The sequence below is a fragment of the Ahaetulla prasina genome, chromosome 7, assembly GCF_028640845.1.
Source record: "Ahaetulla prasina isolate Xishuangbanna chromosome 7, ASM2864084v1, whole genome shotgun sequence".
NCBI classification, from domain to species: Eukaryota; Metazoa; Chordata; class Lepidosauria; order Squamata; family Colubridae; genus Ahaetulla; species Ahaetulla prasina.
The window spans coordinates 96,131,894-96,154,274 of NC_080545.1; the positions used below are offsets into that span (position 1 = coordinate 96,131,894).

A 22,381-nucleotide genomic window follows, 5' to 3' on the forward strand; every position below is an offset into this window, starting at 1 on the left:
TGAAATAGTAGAGGGTCTTCTGCTTCAGCAGAGGATTGGACTAGAAGACCCTGAAGTTCCCTTCCAGCTCTATTCTGATGGGAGGGAGGGAGGGAGGGAGAAAGGGAGAAAGAAAGAAGGAAGGAAGGAAGGAAGGAAGGAAGGAAGGAAGGAAGGAAGGAAGGAAGGAAGGAAGGAAGGAAGGAACCAGAACCACATCCCCACAGCAGCCAACATCCAGATCAGCAGGAATTAACACCAGACAAACACTCAAGCAGAAAACTAATGAAAGAGAAAGTCACATTCCACTAACAGTGGCAGGATAAGCCACCGTATAAAAACAAGGAGCAGTAGACCCGACATGCATTTGCATTGAAAATGTTACCTAATCAAGTAACGAAAGGTTCCGCAACCAAACAACCAAAGTTTAGAGAGCACCAAGGACTGTATTATCTTTTATAGCATAATCTCTTTCTGAAACAGATGCTGGAAATCTTGCGCTAGCAACAGACTACATTGTGCTGCCCTCTTGTGGCAAAAGTCAGGATAACACCTGCATCTCTCCAGAGTCAAGAAATCGACAGCAAAAAGAGCAAAGAGGGCCCCATAAGATTTATCATTTCTCTTTTTCCTTGGCACAGTAAAAGCCTTCTCCCACCACCACCACCCCGCACTTCCTTTTAATTCCTTTTAATTCCAGAGAATCGATGTGGCTGCTGTTATTGTAAATCTTCCTCTACCTCCACCCTGGGAGGTTTTTGCTGAATTGATCCTCTTGGGCTGAATAGGATAACAAGGAGATCCAGAAGACCCACTAGTCAAATACGAAAGACCGAGGCACAAGATCTGGCCAATTCTCACTTCTGTGATACCTTTTTTTTTTTTTTTTAACCAGCAGCCTCATCCGCAGGCAGGAGATTCTGTTAGGCAGCAGCAAAACAGATCATATCCAAAGAGAAGAAAAAAGGGGTAAAATAAAGTGGTGGTGTCGTGTCCCACTCTTCCGCTGACGACCGGGTCGGGGAAGTCCGTATCAAGCGTGCCTCTGCAGCTCTGCCAAAGTCCTATCAGAGTTCTCAAGGCAGGAAGTGACTTCAGCAATCCAAGTTAGACTTTGCCTGACTCAGAGAATGCCAGAAAGCAGATCCTTTATATAGGCCATGGGGTGTGGCTCCATGACTCAGCACTTATCCAGGCCTGCCCCTCCCTTCCTTTTGCTGACGTCGCCTCTCCATTCTCCAGAAGCGCGGATCTCTCCAGCCTCCAGCTGTTGGTAATCTTAGCTCATGACTGGCTTCACATTCTTCAGGCTCACATGCTGTGGGGGAGGGGTTTAGTTGCTCCGTTTGCCTGGGCATGGTGCCAGGACTGGGGGCTGAAGGCACGTCAGGCCCTTCGTCTTGCTTGGCCTGTCCGGGCATAGGGCCAGGGCGGGGGGCTGGAGGCATTCCAGGACATTCTTCTGAACTATCAGTGTCTGGCAGGAGATAAGAGGGGCCCGGCTGCGGCAGGGGGAGCGAGCGAGACACAACAGGTGGGTTTCACATATTCTTACAACCAGTTCACCCCATGCGTGCACGTCTTCCGCGCATGTGCCCAGCCTTCCGTGAATGCAATTTGCTCGCTCGCGCACCTTCCACACATGCGCCCAGTCTCAAAAACGTAGCTAAATAGGACAGCATTACGCCGGGCCGATGCCGGGGCAGGCTCACCCTAAGTCGCCACTACCAGTTCGCTCAAACTGGTCCGAACCGGCGGAATCCCACTTCTGGTAAAATGGGATAAAACAAAAAAGAGCAATGGCAGTGGAATGATGAAAGCTGCAGAAATCTGGATTACGGGAAATCCTCGAATTAAAACCGTTCGTTTAGTGACCAAGTTCAGGGGTGAAATGTTCCTGGTTTGGACCGGATCACCCGATCCGGTAGTGATGGCGGCAGGTGGTTCGGAGAACCGATGGCAAAAATCCCTGCCCCCCCCGCCCCATGCCCAGTTGAGCCGCGTGATCATCAGAGGTTTTTTTTCTTTCTTTTAAAAGGATTTTTTCTTCAGCCGAAAAAATGTTTTTAAAAGTAAAAAAAAAAGCCACTGATGATTCCGCAGCTCAGCTGGAATCGTCAGAGGCTTTTAAAAGCAACCTCTTCAGCCAAAGAGGTTGTAGAAAAAAATGCTTTTAAAAGTTTTTTTTTTTTAAAAAAAAGTTGGCCACACACCCCCAGTCACTTTACCCCACCACCAAGCCACATCCAAAGAACCGGTAGTAACAAATTTTACATTTCACCCCTGAGCAATGGTACTGGAAAAAAGTGACTTACGACCGGTTCTTGCACTTATGACTGGCACACATACCAACCCTGTGGTCATATGATCACAATTCGGGCATGTGACAACCGCCATACTTGTACAATGGTTGCCGCATTCTCGGCTCATGTCATTGCCATTTGTGACCTTCCCAGCCAAGCAACCTCAATAGGGGGAAACTAGATTCGCTTAATGACCTAATGATTCTATTAATAATGGCAGCGATTTGCTTGACAACATGGCAAAAGGCGGTCGTACAATTGGGTCAAATTCATTTAACAACTGCCTTGCAATCTCTAGGCTGGCTGGGGAATTCTGGGAGTTGAAGTCCACCAGTCTTAAAGCTCCCAGGTTTGGAGACTCATGAGTCTAGATCAGGGTCTCCAACCTTGGTCCCTTTAAGACTGGTGGATTTCAACTCCCAGAGTCCCTCAGCCAGCAAAGCTAAGCTGAAGGACTCTGGGAATTCTGGGAATCCCTAGGCTGGCTGGGGAATTCTGGGAGTTGAAGTCCACCAGTCTTAAAGGGACCAAGGTTGGAGATCCCTGGTCTAGATTAGAATAAGGGAGAAAACATTCTTTTTTACAGATTTATTTATTTTTATTTATTTATTTATTTTATCACAACAATATATGTAACTATCATACAGAAAGGTTATATAGTATATAAAGGTATAAGCATATATATATATATATATATATATATATATATATATATAGGAAGAAAAAAAGAAAAACAATAGGACAGGAACGGTAGGCACGTTTGTGCGCTTATGCACGCCCCTTATGGTCCTCTTAGGAATGGGGTGAGGTCAATAGTAGAAAGTTTTTGGTTAAAGCTTTTAGGATTATGAGAAGAGACCACAGAGTCAGGTAAAATATTCCAAGCACTGATGATTCTGTTACAGAAGTCATATTTTCTGCAATCTAGATTAAAGCGGTTGACATTAAGTTTAAATCTATTGGTTGCTCTTGTATTATTGCAATTAAAGCTGAAGTAGTCTTTGACAGGAAGGACATTACAATAGATGATTCTATGAGTTAAACTTAGGTCTTGTCGAAGGCGACGGAGTTCCAAGTTTTCCAAGCCCAGGATTTCAAGTCTGGTGGGATAAGGTATTTTGTTGTTTACAGAGGAATGGAGAACTCTTCTTGTAAAATATTTCTGGACACGTTCAATTGTATTGATGTCAGAGATATGGTGAGGGTTCCAAACAGGTGAGCTGTATTCTAGAATTGGTCTAGCAAATGTTTTATATGCTCTGGTTAGTAGTGTAGTGTCTTTGGAAAAGAAGCTACGCAAGATTAGGTTTACAACTCTTAGAGCTTTTTTTGCTATGTATTTGCAGTGGGCTTTGGATGAACAGAGTTGGAAGGGACCTTGTAGCTCATCCAGTCCAACCCCCCACCCAAGCAGGAGATCCTACATAAATGGCCCATCCTTTCTTGAAAGCCTCCAGTGATGAAGCTCCCACAAGCTGTTCCATGGGTTGATTGCTCTCTGTGTCAGAAAAATTATCCTTATTTTTAGGTTGAATCTCTCCGTGGTCAGTTTCCATCCATTCTTCCTTGTCTGGCCTTCGGGTGCTTTGGAAAATAGCTTGACCCCCTTCCTCCTCTCTGGGGCAGCCCTTCAAATATTAGAACATGTCTGTCATGTATCCCCTGGTCCTTCTCTTCACTAGACTAGCCATACCCAGTTCCTGTAACCCTTCATCGTATGTTTTAGTCTCTAGTCCCCTAATCATCCTGGTTGCTCTTCTCTGCACTCTTTCTAGAGTCTCAATTCATGACTTTAGCCCATGTCAAGGAAGAATAGCTCTGGGCTGTATCACCATGGCTGGAGATCAAAATGAAGACAACTTTCTGCACATGTGATGACTTTTGTCACCCAAGCCCAAGTAGGTAGTAGGAAACTCAGTCAGTGTAAAAACAAACAAACTTTATTCGAACAGTTGAGAATTACTCCATTCCCAGCGTAGTTCAACTAAATTAAAGCAAATTCCTCCCAACACAAATTCCTCAGTCCTATCGCAAACCTCGGTCCAATTAGGCAAACTGCCAAAGGCCTTTCTTGGCAAAAGTTCAGAAGACACCGATACAAAATAAATGTAACAAGATGAAGCTATCAATGTTGTTTTCCAGCAAAGAGTCCAAACGCCATTGCTGGTCTTTTAAGCCTTATGGGAGGGGCCAATCGTCTCTTGGCCCTACTCCCGAGTCGTCCTCTTTGCTTGAGCTCTCTTGCCTTCTGGCAACTCTTCTCATGCGTGCATTAGGAACAGGCTCCTCCTGTTCCTCTGCCTCACTACTGTCAGTCTCTGGAGGCTCTGGAGTCTGCACCTTACTCCCCGAAGGCCCTGGCCCCACCTCAGCCTCCGATGCAGAGCCCTCATCCGGGCCTTCTCCAGCCTCCAGGACTGGCCCATGCTCTTCCTCAGCCTCATCGCTGTCCGACTCCATTGCCAGCTCCACAGACTGCTGGTGGACCAGAACAATAACAAAGATTGTGGCCCTTGTAAGTAGATGCCTGGGCCCCTGTTAAACCCTTCTTTATCTGCTCAGTGGGTCTGTGAAAGTCTCTGTGTGCAGGAGGCAAGAGGCAGGCACTGAGTAGGTGTGGGCACCGTGAGCTTCCTTTCCTCCAGAAACCTCACATGAGTAGGAGCTTCGTAGGAAGCGAAGCAAAATCTCTTCAGGTACCTTTGTCTAACCACAGACACCCACACAAATCTCATCTTCCTAACTAGGGGAGGGGGTGAGGCATCCTTCTGCTTCCTCAGCTGAGCAAATCTCCAGGCAGGGGACCCAATGCATAGGCATTTTATAGTCTAGCTACCCAGGCTGACTTGGACCGCCTCTTAGGACATAGTATCATAGAGTTGGAAGCAGAGGTGAAATGCTCCCAGTTCGGACCGGATTGCCTTATCTGGTAGCGATGGTGGTGGGTGGTTCGGAGAACTGGTAGCAAAAATCCTTGCTGCCCTCCATGCCCTGCTGAGCCACACAATCATCAGAGGGTGTTTTTTTTTTACTTTTAAAAGCATTTTTTCTTTGGCTGAAAAAATGCTTTTAAAAGTAAAAAAAAAAATACCTCTGACGATCATGCGGCTCAGCTGGGATCGTCAAAGCCTTTTAAAAGCATTTTTTTCTACAACTTCTTCAAATGCTTTGAAAATGGTTTTAATGCTTTGAAAATGGTTGAAAATGGTTGTGAAACAAAAATGCTTTGAAAGGGATCTGACAATCCCAGCTGAGCCGCGCGATCATCAGAGGCTTTTTTTTTTTACTTTTAAAAGCATTTTTTTGGTCGAAAAAAAATGGTTTTAAAAGTTAAAAAAAAAACTTCTGATGATTGCACGGCTCAGTTGGGCATGCGGGGCATGAGGGAAGTGGGGGCAGGGATTTTTGCTACCGGTTCTCCAAACCACCCACCGCCATCGCTACCGGATCGGACGATCCGGTCCGAACCGGGAGCATTTCACCCCTGGATGGAAGTCTTTTGATCGCTACAAAACTGCATAGGAAGGATTGCGTTGTGCAAGGAATCTGGGCCATGTGCACAGGAATTGTTTGGAACATTCAGTAGCCCAGGAAAAGATAGAGAAGAGCCAGATTGGGGTAATGCTTAAGAGGCTGGCCTAGAAACTAGGAGACGTGAGTTCTAGTTCTGCTTTAGGTATGAAAGCTGGGTGGGTGACTTTGGGCCAATCGCCAGGAGATGGAGCATTCTAGTCCCGCTTTAAGCATGACAGCAGGCGAGGTGACCTTCAGTCAGTCTTCAGGAGATGATGAGTTCTAGTTCTGCCTTAGGCGTGAAAGCTGGCTAGGTAACTTTGGGCCAATCACCAGGAGATGAAGAGTTCTAGTTCATTCTTAGGCGTGACAGCTGACTGGGTTAAAAATAAAAAATACCTCTGACGATCATGCGGCTCAGCTGGGATAGTCAAAACCTTTTAAAAGCATTTTTTTCTACAACTTCTTCAAATGCTTTGAAAATGGTTTTAATGCTTTGAAAATGGTTGAAAATGGTTGTGAAACAAAAATGCTTTGAAAGGGATCTGACAATCCCAGCTGAGCCGCGCGATCATCAGAGGCTTTTTTTTTTTACTTTTAAAAGCATTTTTTTGGTCGAAAAAAAATGGTTTTAAAAGTTAAAAAAAAAACTTCTGATGATTGCACGGCTCAGTTGGGCATGCGGGGCATGAGGAAGTGGGGCAGGGATTTTTGCTACCGGTTCTCCAATCCACCCACCGCCATCGCTACCGGATCGGATGATCTGGTCTGAACCGGGAGCATTTCACCCCTGGATGGAAGTCTTTTGATCGCTACAAAACTGCATAGGAAGGATTGCGTTGTGCAAGGAATCTGGGCCATGTGCACAGGAATTGTTTGGAACATTCAGTAGCCCAGGAAAAGATAGAGAAGAGCCAGATTGGGGTAATGCTTAAGAGGCTGGCCTAGAAACTAGGAGACGTGAGTTCTAGTTCTGCTTTAGGTATGAAAGCTGGGTGGGTGACTTTGGGCCAATCGCCAGGAGATGGAGCATTCTAGTCCCGCTTTAAGCATGACAGCAGGCGAGGTGACCTTCAGTCAGTCTTCAGGAGATGATGAGTTCTAGTTCTGCCTTAGGCGTGAAAGCTGGCTAGGTAACTTTGGGCCAATCACCAGGAGATGAAGAGTTCTAGTTCATTCTTAGGCGTGACAGCTGACTGGGTTAAAAATAAAATAAATAGGTGGGATAAAAGAAGGAAGGAAGGAAAGAAGGAAGGAAATACCAAGCAAGTAGGTAAGAAAGAAAAAAGGCATTTTACCTGAAGCCTGAAATGCCCCTCCAATGTTGTATATTTTTTTTTACAACTTAAGCTACCATTAAAAATAATTAGGAGGTGAGCAAGGCTGGTTATTTTTATTTCGGTCTGTGATGCCAGCTGGGACTGGGCAATGGCAGCCATCTGAACACGCAGACGTAGGCTTTCGGATCTTCTTCCCCTGAGAATTTCAGATTTTGCTTAATTTTAATTTTAGCTTCCCAACGATTCTATGGCGTAGGCTAGCTTGAGAGAGTAACTAGCTAGAAATACATCTTCCTGGATAATCTTCCTTCCTTCCTTCCTTTCTCCCACCCTCCCTTCCCCCCTTCCTCCCACTCTCCCTTCCTTCCCTTTCTCCTCTTTGTCCTTCTCCTGCCTTCTTTCTCCTTCACTGAGCCTCCTTCCTTCCTTCTTTCCTTCCTTCTTTCTTTCCTTCCTTCCTTTCTAATCCTTCCTTCTTTCTCCTTCTCCAAACCCCCTTCCTTTCTTCTTTCCTCTTCCCTTCCTTCCTTCCTTTCTCCTCTTCCTTCCTTCCTTCCTCTTCTTCTTCCTCCTTCCTTCATGTCCCCTTCCTTCCTCTTCCCTTCCTCCCTTCCTCTTCCTCCCTTCCTCTTCCCTTCCTTCCTTCTTTCCTCTTCCCTTCCTTCCTTCCTCTTCCTTTCCTTCCTCTTCCTTCCTTCCTTCCTCTTCCTCTTTCCTTCTTTTCCTTCCTCTTTCCTTCCTTTCTCTTCCTCTTCCTCTTCCTCTTCCCTTCCTTCCTTCCTTCCTCTCCCTCCCTCCCTCCCTCCCTCCCTTCGGGGGCCAGCCGGGATCATGAGCTCCTCTGCAGCGCCGTCCCTGCCAGCGGAGGCGGCGACAGCAGCGCGCGGTTGCGGCTTGGGTGACGGAGAGGAGCAGCTGCTGCCGCCGCCGCCGCGAGAGGAGCCGCTGGCTGGACGGGGCCGCTGGGACTCGCTTGACCCAGAAGAACCGGGCGTGGAGCAGAGGAGCTCGGGCCGGGCGAGGAGCAGGTAAGGGGACAGACTCAGAGGACTGGGGCTGAGCAGTCCCGGGGAACGCCAGCGAAACCCACCGAGCCAGGATGCTGCGAGCGCTCAGTATGGAAACTCTCGCTTTGCGCTTTTTCCACTCCGCGGCTCCGGCGTCCTACTCGGAGCTGCCTCTTTCTAAGGCTGCGCTGGTGGGCAGTTTCCCTTCGCCGACCTTACTTTGTCCTACCTCCAAGTAAAAGAAGAGGGGAAAACTTAAGCCACAGGAGCTGAGCTTGGAGCTGGGGGTCGGGAGCAACCATCTCTCCCTGCACCCCACCCCACCCCACCCCAAAAAAACCAGGTTAGGATCCGTTGGAATTAGGGTTTCCTTCTTTAGTGAGGATCTGATCCCGTCCTGGATGGCTTGATGCTCAGAGAAAAGGTTGCCGGCTTTTAAATCAAGGGTCCTTGGTGCCCTCTGAACTTGGTGGTTTTCTGGCAGACATCTCGTGACCCAGTTAGGTGGTATCATCAGTGCTGGTTGGGAAGTGGAGTTTGTTCTCAGTTTACATTCTAGTGGCTTGCCCTGTTGGCGTTGGTGGTGTGGATACTTTTGGGATGTTCGCTGTTTGGTTGAGCTGTTCACTGTTGGCTTATTTGGCAGTTTAGAATAGAATAGAGCTGGAAGGGACCTCGGAGGTCTTCTAGTCCAACCCTGCTGCTCAAGCAGGAGACCCTGTGCCATTTCAGACAAGCGACTGTCCAGTCTCTTCTTAAAAGCCTCCAGTGATGAAGCACCCCACAACTTCTGGTGGCAAGCCGTTCCACTGGTTAATTGTCCTCACTGTTAGGAAGTTTCTCCTTAATTCCAGGTTGCTTCTCTCCTTGATTAGTTTCCATCCGTTGCTTCTTATCCTGCCTTCTGGTGCTTTGGAAAATAAGTTGACTCCTCTCCTCTTTGTGGCAGCCCCTCAAATACTGGAATAGTGTTATCATGTCCCCTCTAGTCCTTCTTATATCTAGAACGGCCATAGAATAGAAGAATAGAATAGAATAGAATTTTATTGGCCAAGTGTGATTGGACACACAAGGAATTTGTCTTGGTGCATATGCTCTCAGTGTACATAAAAGAAAAGATACGTTCATCAAGGTACGACATTTACAACACAATTGATGATCAATATATCAATATAAATCATAAGGATTGCCAGCAACAAGTTATAGTCATACAGTCATAAGTGGAAAGAGATTGGTGATGGGAACTATGAAACGATTAATAGTAGTGCAGATTCAGTAAATAGTCTGACAGTGTTGAGGGAATTATTTGTTTAGCAGAGTGATGGCCTTCGGGAAAAAACTGTTCTTGTGTCTAGTTGTTCTGGTGTGCAGTGCTCTATAGCGTCGTTTTGAGGGTAGGAGTTGAAACAGTTTATGTCCAGGATGCGAGGGATCTGCAAATATTTTCACGGCCCTCTTCTTGATTCGTGCAGTATACAGGTCCTCAATGGAAGGCAGGTTGGTAGCAATTATTTTTTCTGCAGTTCTAATTATCCTCTGAAGTCTGTGTTTTTCTTGTAGGGTTGCAGAACCGAACCAGACAGTTATAGAGGTGCAAATGACAGACTCAATAATTCCTCTGTAGAATTGGATCAGCAGCTCCTTGGGCAGTTTGAGCTTACTGAGTTGGCGCAGAAAGAACATTCTTTGTTGTCCTTTTTTAATGATGTTTTTGATGTTAGCTGTCCATTTGAGATCTTGCGATATGATAGAACCCAGAAATTTGAAGGTTTCTACTGTTGATACTGTGTTGTCAAGTATTGTGAGAGCCAAATCTTGCCTCCGTTGTTCATATGTTTTAGCCTCCGGGCCTTTAATCATCTTAGTCGCTCTTCTCTTTTTAGTTCCTTTCCTCACTTGGGGGTATGGTTTACTTCTTCATTATTGGTCTGATGTTAATCTTAGAGTTAATCTACGGTCACCTGGGTGCTGATTACTGGTGGGGAAATGTTTTGGCCTTTTGGCTTCCTTCTTGGCTTGTTGACTGCCTCTTTTGCATAATATATAGATATCGTTTATGTCTACCGGTCTATTGATAGCTAATTTGTCAGAGTGCCAATGCTTCTAGAAATCCCCAAGTGTTTTTAGGCTTGGCTTGGTCTAGGATGGCCAGAATTTCCAATTTGAAAACTATGGTGAAGTCTGTCCAATGTGCTGTGAAATTAAAGAGTTTTCATCCTGATAGCTAGTTGGTGTTCATAAAACAGAACAGAAAAGAACAGAACAGAACAGAATTTTTATTGGCCAAGTGTGATTGGACACACAAGGAATTTGTCTTGGTGCATATGCTCTCAGTGTACATAAAAGAAAAGATACGTTCATCAAGGTACAACATTTACAACACAATTGATGGTCAATATATCAATATAAATCATAAGGATTGCCAGCAACAAGTTATAGTCATACAGTCATAAGTGGAAAGAGATTGAAACTGATTTAATTATAAGGTAGGTAAAATGAGGACCCAGATTGCTGGGGGCAATAAAAGTTGACTTTGTATATAATATACAAATGGATGAAGACTATTGCTTGGCATAGTGTAAGCCGCCCTGAGTCTTCGGAGAAGGGCGGGATATAAATGCAAATAATAATAATAAAAAAAAGATACGTTCATCAAAAATCCTAAGGTATAACACTTAATGATAGTCATAGGGTACAAATAAGCAATCAGGAAATAATCAATATAAATCGTAAGGATACAAGCAACAAAGTCATAGTCATTCAGTCATAAGTGGAAGGAGATGGGTGGTGGGAACGATGAGAAGATTAATGGTAATGCAGATTTAGTAACTAGTTTAACAGTGTTGAGGGAATTGTTTGTTTAGCAGAGTGAGGGCGTTCGGGAAAAAACTGTCCTTTTGTCTAGTTGTTCTGGTGTGCAGTGCTCTATAGCGTCGTTTTGAGGGTAGGAGTTGAAACAATTTATGTCCAGGATGCGAGGGGTCTGTAAATATTTTTACAGCCCTCTTTTTGACTCGTGCAGTATACAGGTCCTCCATGGAAGGCAGGTTGGTAGCCATTGTTTGTTCTGCAGTTCTAATCATTCATTGAAGTCTGTGTCCGTCTTGTTGGCTTGCAGAACCAAACCAGACAGTTATAGAGGTGCAGATGACAGACTCAATAATTCCTCTGTAGAACTGGATCAGCAGCTCCTTGGGCAGTTTGAGCTTTTTGAGTTTGTGCTTTTTTGATGACGTTTTTGATGTTAGCTGTCCATTTTAGATCTTGCGATATGGTAGAACCTAGAAATTCCCGGATGTGTTCTGCCAGCTTTTAAATCCGTTTGGGCTTTTCACTGTAGATTTTGATCCCCGCTGATGATTTCTATCCGTTTATTAGCTGCCTCAAGCACGTAAGCTACTCTTTTTGGTGTTCCAGGAAGTTGGCAACCTTCCTTGGATGATGTTCCAGGCTGGGAAATTTTGTCAGGATCCTCATTGTAAGAGAGAAAGGAGTTTAAGGACGAGAGGAAGGAAATGAGGCTTATTCTTGATTGATTGCGTGCCTACCGTCCCTGTCCTAATATTCCTTTTTACTTACTCTTTTCATGTATCCAAATTACGTTTATACTTTTACCTGTTATCTTATATAGGATTGACAAATAAATAAATAAAAATCTTTGGTTATACATGGCAATTCACAAGAAATGAATGGATGGGAACCCCTTGTTATTTTAATGGCTGGTGGAGAGTTAAAAAAAAAAACTCCTTCGTTAATAGGTCTCCTGCTTTAGCAGAGGGTTGGACTAGAAGACCTCCAAGGTCCCTTTACAGCTCTGTTCTGATTGATTGGGAATGAAGAGATTAGCCATGGGGATAAATGCCAAGATGCCTGATTTAGGCTGGGTTCCCCCATTAAACTAGATGAGCCGCGATTGAATTGCTCAACTGGGGTATCTGCGTGATATAAGGGAACATGCTGTGGTTTTCTTTTGCAATTTGTGTTGACCACGCTATCACCTTATAGCATTAATGGCTAACCTCTTTGCCGTTGTTGGCCTTCTCCTCTCCCCCGAGGCCCTCCGGAGGCCGAAAACCAGAGGTGAAATGCTCCCGGTTCAGACCGGATCGCCCGATCTGGTAGCGATGGTGGCAGGTGGTTCGGAGAACCAGTAGCAAAAATCCCTGCCCCCACTTCCCTCCTCGCATGCCCAGCTGAGCCGTGCAATTATCAGAGGTTTTTTTTACTTTTAAAACCATTTTTTCTTCGACCAAAAAATGCTTTTAAAAGTTAAAAAAAAAGCCTCTGATGATCGGGCGGCTCAGCTGGGATCGTCAGAACCCTTTCAAAGCATTTTTGTTTTGCAACCTCTTCGGCCGAATAGGTTGTAGAAAAAATGCTTTTAAAAGTAAAAAAAAAAAAGAGTTGGCCACGCCCACCCTGTCACATTACCGCCACCAAGCCACGCCCACAGAACCGGTAGTAACAAATTTTTACATTTCACCCTTGCCGGAAACGGCCCGTTTCCCAACTTCCGGTGGGCCCAGAAGGCCCGAAAATGAGCTGGCTGGCCTGCGCATGCGCGCTGGAACTGAGCTAGGGCAACGCTCGTGTGCCCACAGATATGGCTCCGCGTGCCACCTGTGGCACACTCGCCATAGGTTCGGCCTTATAGTGTGGTCAACACACACGATAGAGCAGGGGTCTCCAACCTTGTCAACTTTAAGACTTGTGGACTTCAACTCCCAGAATTCCTCAGCCTGGCTGAGGAATTCTGGGAGTTGAAGTCCACAAGTCTTAAAAGTTGACAAGGTTGGAGACCCCTGCACTATAGAGTGTGTTTCCTTAGGCCTCATGTGAACAGCCCGGGTGTCCTGTCCACCTGGATCTCAGATGGAGCATATAGTGACACAACCGCGAAATCTCAATCGATATTTATGGATGAATTTGGGTACCAAGTTCTGGCTGCCAATGTTTGTAGCTCAGGATATTTGCAGGACTGCTGACACCCTGTTCTTTCTCCTACCCAATTAAATCAAGAAAAATGGGTTTTTCTCCAACTTCCTTCTTTTAAGAGCTCTTGTGGGGGGTGGGAGAGACACCTCAACTGTTGCCCCCAGCCAAAAAAAAAAATAATGCAGCTTGCTTCAACTTGCAATAAATCTGATTATTTCAACAGCTTTTGAGGGAAAAAAATAGAGGGATTTTTTTTTTCTTGTGTAGGAGAATATGATTATAGACCGTCCTTCACGTAAGATCACAATTGAGCTCAACATTTCTGTCGCTAAGCAAGAGAGCGAAACGAATTTTACTCCGTTTTATGACCTTTCTTCCACAGCTGTTAAGTGAATCGCCGCAGTTATTGCGTTAGTAACGACGGTTGTTAAGTGAATCTGGCTTCCCCCCCCCCCATTGACTTCGCTTGTCAGAAGGACCCAAAAGGGGATCATATGATCCCAGGAAACGGCAGCCGTCATAAATACGAGCCAGTTGCCATGTGGCTGAATATTTTATCACGTGACCATGGGGATATTGCAACGGTCATAAGTGTGGAAAAAAAGCTCATAAGTCACTTTTTGTAACTTCTAAACAAATGATTGTAAGCGGAGGGCTACCTGTAAATGATTTTTTAACAGTTCCTTATAGGGTGTGTGTGTTGTTTTTTGTTGTTGGTAGTGTTGGGTTATTATTTCTCCAAAGTTGCTTTAAGTCCTGTTTACACAGGGACAGAGTGTAAGCTGCACAAAGCAGGTTACGATTGAAGCGGCCTCAAAAATTTTAAGTACGTGCGTAATAAATAATCCATCTGGTAGAACAAAGTTTTTCATTAAAGAAATCAGTTAAATTATGCGGAGAACAAACATGAAATCGACAATATCGACAGCCTACAAGGAAAACCAGATGAAAATGTTTCACAGATGGCATCTTCCGCCAGCTAGAATAGCAAAGATGTTCCCTAGTAACTCATCAAAGTTTTGGAAATGTAAGAGTAACTATGGAACGTACTATCATCTCTGGTGGACTTGTCCGGTAGCAAAACAATTCTGAGCCAAAATCAAAAAGTGGTTAGAGGAGATAGAATAGAATTTAGAATAGAATTTTTATTGGCCAAGTTTGATTGGACACACAAGGAATTTGTCTTGGTGCATATGCTCAGTGTACATAAAAGAAGATACCTTCATCAAGGTACAACATTTACAACACAATTGATGGTCAATATATCAATATAAATCATAAGGATTGCCAGCAACAAGTTATAGTCATACAGTCATAAGTGGAAAGAGATTGGTGATGGGAACTATGAAACGATTAATAGTAAATAGTCCGACAGTGTTGAGGGAATTATTTGTTTAGCAGAGTGATGGCCTTCGGGAAAAAACTGTTCTTGTGTCTAGTTGTTCTGATGTGCAGTGCTCTATAGCGTCGTTTTGAGGGTAGGAGTTGAAACAGTTTATGTCCAGGATGTGAGGGATCTGCAAATATTTTCACGGCCCTCTTCTTGATTTGTGCAGTATACAGGTCCTCAATGGAAAGCAGGTTGGTAGCAATTATTTTTTCTGCAGTTCTAATTATCCTCTGAAGTCTGTATTTTTCTTGTTGGGTTGCAGAACCGAACCAGACAGTTATAGAGGTGCAAATAAGACAGGAATCAATAAAGGGAGAGCCAGAACAATTCTTATTAGGGATCCCAACAGAAAATTATACAAATGATACACAATATTTAATACTACACATATTAACAGCAGCATGTATAGTTTGCGCGCAAAATTGAAAGGAGGAGAACCCACCAACAGAAGAAGATTTAATTAAGAAAATCCTCGAATGTGCAGAGATGGATAAACTCACAAAAAAAAATCAAAGAGAAAGAGGATAGAGAATATTATTAGGTCTGGTGTAGATGGTATGAATGGTTGGAAAATAGGAAAGGTAAGAAAATCGAACAACAGGGTAAAATGTAGATGAAGTACAGAAAGATAGATAAATAAAAGTAGAATAAGATAGAATCAAAATACGCATAAATAGTAAGAAAGGACCGCTTTGAATAGCTAATAAGAAACCGTGATAGGTATATAAATGTTGTATGTTTGTTTTTTGTTTTAATGTGTTCAAAATGAAAAAAAAAACTTTTTTAAAAACAGGAAACAGTTAAATTAGACTTGCAAAAGTGTTTGGGACATGTCGTTATACCCTGGTACAAATGAAAACTGATGGGAAAAAAGAGAGGCGTACAGATCTGAGCCCAAAATTTCTTTTGTTAAGTGAGACATTTCTAAAGTGAGTTTCCCCCCATTTGACGGCCTTTTCTTGCCACCGTTGCTAAGTGAATCACCGCAGTTTATAAGTTAGTAAGCTGAGGATGGGGGTGGGGGTGGGGGTGGAGGTATTGAGGGGAGACAGACAGAATTGTCCCTTTGAAATAATTCAGCGGCAGAATGATTCGTCAAAGTAGAAAAAGGCATTTTTTTCCGCTGTCGCAGAGCTCAGTACAAATTGGAACCGAATGGGTTAAAGTTACAAGAGAGTTGGTTTTTAGCCGATCTGGCGGAGGTAAAAAAAATCTTGACAAAGCTGGCTTAATGCCGGAATTTGGGAAATTTAGGGCCCTTCCTCGCTGGGGGAGGGGGAAAATTTTCTTTAGAGTATGTGTTTCCCCATTGCAACAGGGATATTCCTCTTCAGGGGCTGTGCAAGGTATGCAATTTTGCTAAAATATCACATAAGGCGGTACAAACCTGTTAGGTCTCTCTTGTTAGATGTGAAGCTGGCAAACATTGCAACCGTATCAAATTTGGCGGATGAAAATAAAAAGGAGAGAAACTGCCTATTGCTCAGGAATTGTTGGTGGTAGGGAAAGGATTTGATGGGTGTGGGAAGTGTGTTTTTGTTGAATCTGAGAGTGGGATGAGGTGGCAAATGGTCTTAAAAATGGCATTCGTCAAATACGAGAGAGCTAGTTTGATCTAATGGCTAAGGCACCAGGCTAGAAAGCAGGAGACTGTGAGTTCTAGTCCTGCCTTAGACACGAAAGCCAGCTGGTTGATTTTAGGTCAAGACGGTGAGTTCTAGTCCTGCCTTAGGCATGAAAACCAGCTGGGTGACTTTGGGTCAATCACCAGGAGACGGTGAGTTCTAGTCCTGCCTTAGGCATGAAAACCAGCTGGGTGACTTTGGGCCAATCACCAGGAGACGGTGAGTTCTAGTCCTGCCTTAGGCATGAAAAACCAGCTGGGTGACTTTGGGCCAATCACCAGGAGACGGTGAGTTCTAGTCCTGCCTTAGGCACGAAAGCCAGCTGGGTGACTTTGGGCCAATCACCAGGAGGCTGTGAGTTCTAGTTCTGCCTTAGGCACGAAAGCCAGCTGGTTGATTTTAGGTCAATCACCAGGAGACGGTGAGTTCTAGTCCTGCCTTAGGCACGAAAGCCAGCTGGGTGACTTTGGGCCAATCACCAGGAGACGGTGAGTTCTAGTCCTGCCTTAGGCATGAAAAACCAGCTGGGTGACTTTGGACCAATCACCAGGAGACAGTGAGTTCTAGTCCTGCCTTAGGCACGAAAGCCAGCTGGTTGATTTTAGGTCAATCACCAGGAGACGGTGAGTTCTAGTCCTGCCTTAGGCACGAAAGCCAGCTGGGTGACTTTGGGCCAATCACCAGGAGACAGTGAGTTCTAGTCCTGCCTTAGGCACGAAAGCCAGCTGGTTGATTTTAGGTCAATCACCAGGAGACGGTGAGTTCTAGTCCTGCCTTAGGCATGAAAAACCAGCTGGGTGACTTTGGGCCAATCACCAGGAGACAGTGAGTTCTAGTCCTGCCTTAGGCACGAAAGCCAGCTGGTTGATTTTAGGTCAATCACCAGGAGACGGTGAGTTCTAGTCCTGCCTTAGGCATGAAAGCCAGCTGGGGGACTTTAGGTCAATCGGTGAGTTCTAGTCCTGCCTTAGGCATGAAAACCAGTTGGGTGACTTTGGGCCAATCATCAGGAAATCTGGCTGGCTGGGGAACTCTGGGAGTTGAAGTTCAACCCATCTTAAAACTGGTGGTAAATATTTAGTGTAATTTCATTCATCCTAGCCAATCAGACTTCTGATGTCACTCAATCATTGAAGATACATGATTGACTACTACAGAGGGCTATGCTTTAAGCTTGCTGTAGACAGGAGTCAACCCAATGATTGGGTTTGGGAGAACAAACTACTCTACGTCATTTTAACCTAGTTGACCTGTTGTGCGAACCAAACCTCTAAGAAAGTTAATTGTCAAAAAGTGGTTGATTTCCTAACTTTGGGAGACCATATTGCAGAATTTGATAGGCCTTCTAAGAGATAGTATTTTTATTTTATGCTGTCTGCAGGTTTAGTAGTAATAGCAATAGTAACATTTCATTCAAGGAGCATTTGATATGTATGAACCCTTTTGTAAATCCCAAATCCCAGATAGATAGAGGCGAGTTGGGTTTTCCCCCTTTCATTGTCTAAATTTTTGGTTTGCCTTCCAAAATTGCTTCAGTATTGCTCTATGTCTGGTTGAAAATTCAATTTTTGTATAGGATAATGACTCATAAAGATTTTCAGTCAGTGAGACATTTTTAAAAAAATGGAAGAGGACATTGTAATATTGCAAGATCAGACGGCCAGCAAACCTTCTGATTCATCTGGATGGGGATCTTGTCTGTTTTTGTGTCTTTCCGTGTTTGTGTGTGTCCCCTTTGAAATGTGAATCGGGCTGGCATCTTTCTCTTCTGCTCATTAAGTCTTGTACAATCTTGTGAATTGTGTGAGGCCCTGGTGCTGAAAAAGAGGCCGGCTGAGTCTGTGGAAGTGGTTTGGCCAGGAAATGCCTTGTCAAAGTGCCAGGAAATTGAACTGTTTGAATAAAACAAGAGAAAAAGACAATCCTCTTGCAAGCAATTTGTTCTCTGGGTTTTGAAAAGTAAAGGCGTAACTGACGGGGTTGTAAGAAGCTCAAAATACCAGCCAGTTCACTAATTCTTTGTACCATTATTATTATTATTATCATCTCTTTTATTCATTAAACATGAAACTCAGTCAACCGGACATTTAAAAATGCATCACAAATAGTGCTGACTGGTGCTAATGGTTGATACAGGTTGCTGCCAGCCTCGTAGGTATCAACCAAGTATCTTCTTAAAATACAAGGGGATAGATCATCAAATTTGCAGATGGCACCAAGCTGGCAGGAATAGCCAACACTCCAGAAGATAGACTCAAGATACAGAAGGATCTTGACGGACTTGAACATTGGGCGCTATCTAACAAAATGAAATTCAACGGTGAAAAAAGTAAGGTGCTACATTTAGGCAAAAATCCCAAAATGCACAGGTACCATATATGTGGTACCTTGCTCAATAGTAGTAACCATGACAGGGATCTTGGCGTCCTAGTGGATAACCAGTTAAATATGAGCCAGCAGTGTTGCAGCAGCTGCCAAAAAAGCCAACACAATTCTGGGCTGCATAAACAGAGGGGTAGAATCAAGATCACGTGAAGGGTTCATACCACTTTATAAGGCCTTCCAACTCTTATTCTATTCTAAATCTGAATTCTGATGATGTGACCACGGGGATACTACAACGGTTGTAAGTGTGAAAAACAGTCGTAAGTCACCTTTTTCAGTGCCATTGTAACTTCAAAAGGTCACTAAATGAACGGTTGTATGTCAAAAGATGGATTCTTGCTCACTTACAAACTGCCAGCAATTACTCCCATCAATTAATACTTAAGGATTCCATGGGTACCTGCTTGAGTTGGGAGTTGGACTAGAAGACCTCCAAGGTCCCTTCCAACTCTTGTTATTCTGTTATTCTGCTTCCTCTTTGTTCTTAGTAATACTGAGGTTTAGAGAATTTGTTTTTCTGCCTCCTAAACGGCTTGCATCAGCTACTTGCAAATCTGCATTAGCGGCAAACTTCAAAGAGGGACTATTGAAAACGAAAGGGAGCGTGTCTTATTTTTTTAAAATTTGGATGCTGCCTGACTCCCTTTTTAAAATATTTTTTTTCTTCTTTAACTTGGGTAGCTGGGTAGCCGTTTTCCACTAATCCTAGAACAGGGATCTTCCCTATTTTAAAGACCAGCAGGGTGTGTGTTGGTGAGGTGCTTTTTTAAAAGGTAGGAGATTATTAACACAAAGTCACAAAAAAGTTTTGGAACTTTAAGGGCATAATGCTTGAGTTAGCTTGTTCCCGTTTGCACCAGCCCAAATTCCCAAGGAAGGAAAGGAGATTTGCTTGTTTACAATCCTGTGCTATAACATACCAACATTATCCAGCCTTGTGGCTTCCAAATGTGTTGAATGCCATCCCATAATCCCCAGCCAAACACCAGCTGTGGATGATATCAAATTAGCAGACATAATCATCCAGTTTCATGGTTATATGTATGATTATAACGTAGGTGGGTATTATTTCAGATTGAGGCTGAACGGTTGGGAGGGAGGGAGGGAGGGAGGGAGGGAAGGAAGGAAGGAAGGAAGGAAGGAAGGAAGGAAGGAAGGAAGGAAGGAAGGAAGGAAGGAAGGAAGGAAGGAAGGAAGGAGAAAAATAGGGAATGGAGAGGGAGGGAAGAAAGGAAGAAGACAGAGAAAGGGGCTGAGAGGAGGAGGGAGGGAGGGAAGGAAGGAAGGAAGGAAGGAAGGAAGGAAGGAAGGAAGGAAGGAAGGAAGGAAGGAAGGAAGGAAGGAAGGAAGGAAGGAAGGAGAGAAAAATAGGGAATGGAGAGGGAGGGAAGAAAGGAAGAAGACAGAGAAAGGGGCTGAGAGGAGGGAGGGAGGAAACAGGGAAGGAGGCAAGATGGGAAGGAAAGCAGGAAGGAAGGAAGGAAGGAAGGAAGGAAGGAAGGAAGGAAGGAAGGAAGGAAGGAACAGAAGAAGGGAGGGAAGGAAGGATGGAAGAAAGTAAGGAAGAAGAGAGGAAACAGAGAAAGAAAGAATGAGAGAGAAAGAGGGAACAGAAGAGAAGGAAGGAGAAAAATGAAAGGAGAGGTGGAGGAAGGAAGGAGAGAAAGGGAGAGAGGGAAGGAAGAAGCTATCAAAATCGAAAAAAGAAAGTGAGAAACAGAGAGGGAAGGAAGGAAAGAGGAATGGAGGAAGAAAGAGAGAGAAGAGAGAGAGACACTCAGAGAAAGGAAAAAAGAAAAGAAAAAAGAAAAAAAGAAAAAAGAAAGAAGAGAGAGAGAGAGAGAGAGAGAGAAAGAAAGAAAGAAAGAAAGAAAGAAAGAAAGAAAGAAAGAAAGAAAAAAAGAAAAAAAAGAAAGAAAGAAAGGAGAAAAACTGCACGAGTATTTACTTTCTTGAATGAAGAGGTAGCTTAAAGTTTCACTTTTGAAACTTGGCACAAGTCCAGAGCATCCCAGCAAGACTGATCAGGTTTATAAAAAGACAGAGTCGTACAAGTGCGGGGGAGGCCTGGAGGGAACCAGATCCAGGATGCTTAGTCTGGAGAAGAGAATCTGGGAAAACGGAGCGTGGGTGCCTGAAAAGTTTCCGCATGAAGAAAGAGAAGGCATTTCCTGGACTTTTGTGGCTTTTCCAAAGCGGGCTGCCATAAAGGAAGAAAAGACCGCCTCCTGTCCCGCCCCCATCACAACCCAGTTTCCCACGCCCACAAGAGAACTAGAATTCCCAAACAGAAGTCTAGGATTCCTCTTGACATCCACGCATTTATTTATCCCAGCTTTTGAGATGCAGATCTTTCCTCCCGAAAGAATTGCAGGCGACACCAGCATTTCTCCAGCAATTTTATGCCGGGTGGACTTCAACTCCCAGAATTCCCCAGTCAGCGTAGCTAGTTCTATGTTTCGCAGTCAGTATATCTATGAGGATTCTCAGCTCTTCAGGTCATGGTTGTCTCAAAGATGCTTTTTGGACCTTCTGGTTTTTCTTTGAAGACTAAGGTGACCAATGGTCCTCCTTTAGGGAGGACAGTCCTTCCTTTCGTAAGTTCTGTCCTCTCTCGAAAAGTGTCCTCCTACATGTCCTCCTTTTCGATATTTGAAGACTAATCTGTAAATCTCCGTATTCGATCGATGCCGATCCGATCCTTTGCGTGTGATGTGACGTATTTGTATTTGACATGACAATTTGTCAAGGCTTGTGTCGTGTCCCACTCCCTCTCCGACGGCCGGGTCTGGGAAGTCTGTATCAAGCAATGCCACGAAGCCACTACAGCTTTGCCAAATTCCTGTCAGAGTTCTCAGGGCAGGCAGGAATCCAAGGTGTGACTTCAGCAATCCAGATGAGACTTTGCTTGATTCAAGGAATGCCAAAAAGCAGATCCTTTATATAGGCCATGGGGTGTGGCTCCATGACTCAGCACTTATCCAAGCCTGCCCTTCCCTTCCTTTTACTGACGTCGCCTCTCCATTCTCCGGAAGCGGGGATCCGTCCACTGTGACTTTCCGTCCTCCTGATCTGCTGCCGGCAATTCTAGCACGCGGCTGGCTTCATGCTCACACGCTGTAGGAGGGAGGTTTGTTTGCTCATTCCTGACATTCTGTCCGGGCATGGTGCCAGGGCTGGGGGCTGGAGGCATGCCAGGCCGTTCCTCTTCATTATCAGACTCTGATCAGATAGCAGGAGATGGGAGGGGCCCGGCTGAGGAGAGGAGGGCGGGCGAGGCACAACAGCTCGGTACAGTGCGGCGAGACACGATTATGACACGCATGCGCTCCGCACAGGAGAATTGTTTTGAGAGAGTGCGCCGCGCGCAAGTGGCTTTGTTTACTTCTTGCCGAAACACGACATGGCACACACGCAGGCATTAGACTCACTTCTTTCTCAGTGAGTATTCAGTCATACACAGGTGAGCAGAATAGTTCATGTTTTATTAATTCACTATCTATTTTAATAATTTCCAAATATATATATTTACAAATTTATTCGCTTATGTTATTGTTTCAGTTTTAATAATCAATTTTATTTATTCAATTGGTGATGATTTTTGGAAAAGTGAGAAATCGAGATTGAATGCTGATACTCTAGCTGCAGCACGTGCCGTAAAATTCAATATGAAGGATATTTCTTGTTCAGGTATTTCCAATATATTGCTAGAAGATGATACATTGACCAAAAAAAATATTCATTCAATGGAAAAGTACTCATCTAAATAATAATTAAAGCATAATTACAACATAAAATGTTAGTGTTACAAATGTTTTTTTTATTATGCATTTATCATATTATAGTGTGTTCTGTATTATTGTTGCAATGAATAAAATGTTTCTTATATTTACAATATGTTTTTTTTCTTCAATTTATTTGGGTCCTCCTTCTCATTGTAAAAAAGTTGGTCACCTTATTGAAG

The 22,381-nt window shown here is 44.1% G+C and overlaps 1 protein-coding gene across 2 annotated transcripts in view; it reads left to right on the forward strand.

Annotated features, from left to right (window-relative positions):
* The first annotated feature begins 7,983 nt into the window (after nt 1-7,983).
* Nucleotides 7,984-22,381, forward strand: part of PRKCQ (protein kinase C theta) — a 65,212-nt gene continuing 50,814 nt past the window's right edge. For both annotated transcript variants that reach the window (XM_058190844.1, XM_058190845.1), the window contains exon 1: nt 7,984-8,103. The gene's annotated coding sequence lies outside the window, so the exon portion shown is untranslated. The remainder of the gene's footprint in view (nt 8,104-22,381) is intronic.